Raw genomic sequence first — 3,967 nt, 5'->3', positions numbered from 1 at the left:
GTTAGAGCAGAAGCTCGTGAAACTCCTAAGACCGTTACTGAAGAATCAGACGTAGAGCAAGTTACACCTGAGCAGGTGTTGAGGAGATCATCCAAACCTATCAGAGCACCAGATAGATATTCACCTTCATTACATTATTTGTCGTGACTGACAAAGGAGAACCAGAGTCCCTGATGACGACCTACAGTTGGAGGATACAACCAAGTGGCAGAAAGTCATGGATGATAGGATGTCTAGGCCTCAGAAATGCGTTCTCTTTCATCTACTGAAGCTGAGTACGCGGAAATAGCTGAAGCTAGAAAGGAGATGATATGGATGACATACTATCTAGAAGAATTACGCAAGAAGCAGTGCAAGAAGATTCTTCAGGTAGATATTTAGAGTGACAAGCAGTTGGTGAGGAACCCGGTCTGTCATTCAAAGACAAAACACAGAAGGCGGTAACATTTCACTCGGAGGTCAGTGGAAGATGGTGATGTGTTTGGAGAAGATAGAGGGTGTAAAGAATCCAGCAAACATGTTGACAAAATATGTTGACGTTGGAAAGTTGAGGTTGTGCAGGTATGGTGCAGTGAAGATTGAGAATGAAATTTTTAGTTGGCTGGATCAGGATCAGTCTACAACTGCAACTGGGAGATTGTTGAGATAAGGAGCGTGATGCCCATTTAGAGTAAATATTCCCTAAAGATATGGTAGAGATATATATGGTAGATATTTCATAAAGATTTAGTAAAGCTTTATTTAGTAAAATGAAACGATATATACCCCATCAATTCATTCTCTGTATTCTGTTTTGGTGTACATACTTGAAGTCATCAATAAAACCTTTAGCCAATATTCCTCGTTCAATTTTCGCTCTCCTGTTCTTTGTGTCCATCTTGATCGAGTATATGTGTTGTTGTGCGATCTTAACAATTTCTTCAATAATAATTTTGTAATTTCTAATAACAGGGCTAAAAAATTATTCATAACCCTTCAACTACGTTCATGTATCCTCGCAATGGAACTAGAGTATTAAACATAATTTCTTGCTCCCTTCTTCTTTCGAACAAGAGAAGAATAAGAGAACAACTATGCATGTAAAGTGACCAACTAAGCAAACATGTAAATCATTAGTAACAATTCTTACTAAACTAGAATCACACCGCCAACGTACTTAAACTACATAAAACTCTCCCGCCTCCCCTATAAGACTTAGCTCTCCATACAAATTTATTTCAACATAGGAATCAACATCTTAATCGTGATAGGATAAGAAAAGAGAAGAAATGATTAAGAGTTATCAAGCTTTGTTGTTGTCCTTCGGTGGAAGTCCCCCTACTTTGAGCTCTCTCATCCACCTCTTTGCCTTAATCTATCCTTCTTGGTTTTCTTTTCATTCTCTTATCAACAGCGGCTCAATTAGGGTTCTTCTTCCTTCTTGGTTTTCTATTCTGTTTGGTGGCCCTCTTTTTTTAGGTAATCTTCCTGATAAGACAACCTTAATCCTTAGTACAATGATCCAAGTTTTTGTTGAAGCAAGAACCCTTAAATCAAATAAATTAACACCAACTTATACAAAATTCGAATCAATCAAGAGATAAGGCTAGAATTAGATTACCTCTTAGGATCAAAGATCTAGAAGCAAGATTTGGAATCTTGTTCTAAATTGAGTCACTCCACAATCGAACTTGATCAAAGCTTGATTGAATGGCTCAGATGCAATCTACCACAAGAATTGCATGAAGTTTTTATTGTATGATTAAGACACATTATTTCGTATCACATTTTGTGTAATATTTTTTATGTTTTTAGTACAACAATCATATGGCGTAGGAATTGAATCTTCTGTCTTAAAGAAGAGAGTGCATATCAATTATCGTGAAACTATAGTCATCTGTGGCATAATTAACTCTTCTTTAAGAACTAGCCGCTTTTACTTTAGTTGTTTTTAAGAAGCTAATTAATTCTTCTTTAAAAGGATTCTTGGGCAAGCCAACTTTGTAAGTTGGGCAATCACTAACGTTGAACCTCATGTAGTATATAAAGGAGATGAAAAAGAAGGGAAAGCTCTCTAATTCAAGAGTGTTTGCAGCTATGCCAATCTTCGGTTCTTCCAGCCTCAAGTTTGTCATTCTCTACCCCAAGCTGCAAGCTCAAGGGAGTTGGCCTCTACTTTAATAGGGAGCCTCTTGCTTCATTTCATCCGCCCATTTGGTTCAAAGCCAATTCAAGAATACATTTTTGCTCTATGCTAGCATTTTGTCCAAGAATACATTTTTGCTGCCAGCATGGAGTCAAGTTTAAATTATTAAGGATTAAGTTTATATTATTTTATACTTAAGATTAGTATGATACATGTTATGATATGAATGATGAAATGATACGTACATGATATGATATGATATGTTGAAAGACATGTTATGTGCATGATATGACATAATGCGATGTATGGCATGAATGACACACAATAGATATGTTTTAAAGGCTATGTTATAGGAAAATGGAAGGGGTTGTTTTACATAGTTTAAAAAAAAATGTTGGGACCTCATGCATCCTTGTATGATACATGCATCGGGGAATTAACCCTTTTGGGATGGGTACGGACACGTATATTACAAAAATAAAAATTATCATTATGTTTATCATAATGCTACGACGGTCACTATTCCTATTGGGTGTCTGGTAGTAGCATCAGAAAAGTGCTAGCCCGAACAGAAAATGGGCCCAGGATGTGTGCGAACCCACTGGTAGGTCCATATTTGCTCGTATGGGTCATGTGTAGAGCAGTAAATAAACATCGAATGACGCGCTTGGAACTGTTAGCATGTTTTATGACCAATTTGAGCATGAAAATGGGTAGCTCGGCCTAGGAATTTGAATATTTAAATGGTTTAGCTATATTGTATGTTTTAGGGCTTTTGCTACACCAAATTCAACTCTTATTGATTTAAATTCTCTGTTAGGACTCTCGCATGATGTGGCCTAATGTACTTTGCTTGATATCCATGATTACAGTGATTTAATGTTCTTTGTGTTTCCTAGGAGCATATTAGAAGCCTTTGCGCAATTCGCTTCTAATCTCGATAAATCTACTCAAAATCAATTGGCAAGAGGTCAACGATTACGTGAGTTTCTTAAGCAATCCCAATCAGCCCCTCTCACGGTAGAAGAACAGATAATGACTATTTATACCGGAACGAATGGTTATCTTGATTCATTAGAAATTGAACAAGTAAGAAAATTTCTCGTTGAGTTACGTACTTACGTAAAAACGAATAAACCTCAGTTTCAAGAAATAATATCTTCCACCAAGACATTCACCCCTGAAGCGGAAGCCCTTTTGAAAGAAGCTATTCAGGAACAGATGGAACGTTTTCTACTTCAAGACCAAGTATAAAAGAAAACAAGTAAAGTATAAATAAATTTTATAACTTGAAAATGTTATAATTTAAACATGAAATAATTTCATTCTTTTCATTTAAATTAAGACTAGAAAAAGAAATTTCGATTTCAGTTTTGGATATTAAATTTTTTTATTAACTGATCCTTTTGAAAAGAGATATTAAATTTTTTCATCTCACTTCCAATTCCTATCTCAATAGGAGTGGGACTTCTACCTTTTCTGACAGCAACCAAAAACCTTCGACGTATGTGGTCTTTTCCGAGTATTTTATTGTTAAGTATAGTTATGATTTTTTCAGTTTATCTATCTATTGATCAAATAAATAGTAGTTATATCTATCAATATGTATGGTCTTGGACTATCAATAATGCTTTTTCTTTAGAGTTGGGCTACTTGATCGATCCACTTACTTGTATTATGTCAATATTAATCACGACTGTTGGAATTATGGTTCTTATTTATAGTGACAATTATATGTCTCACGATCAAGGATATTTGAGATTTTTTGCGTATATGAGTTTGTTCAATACGTCAATGTTGGGATTAGTTACTAGTTCGAATTTGATCCAAATTTATATTTTT

Source organism: Cucurbita pepo, unplaced genomic scaffold, assembly GCF_002806865.2.
Source record: "Cucurbita pepo subsp. pepo cultivar mu-cu-16 unplaced genomic scaffold, ASM280686v2 Cp4.1_scaffold000136, whole genome shotgun sequence".
In the NCBI taxonomy this organism is placed as follows: domain Eukaryota; kingdom Viridiplantae; phylum Streptophyta; class Magnoliopsida; order Cucurbitales; family Cucurbitaceae; genus Cucurbita; species Cucurbita pepo.
This window is presented reverse-complemented; position numbering follows the sequence as displayed.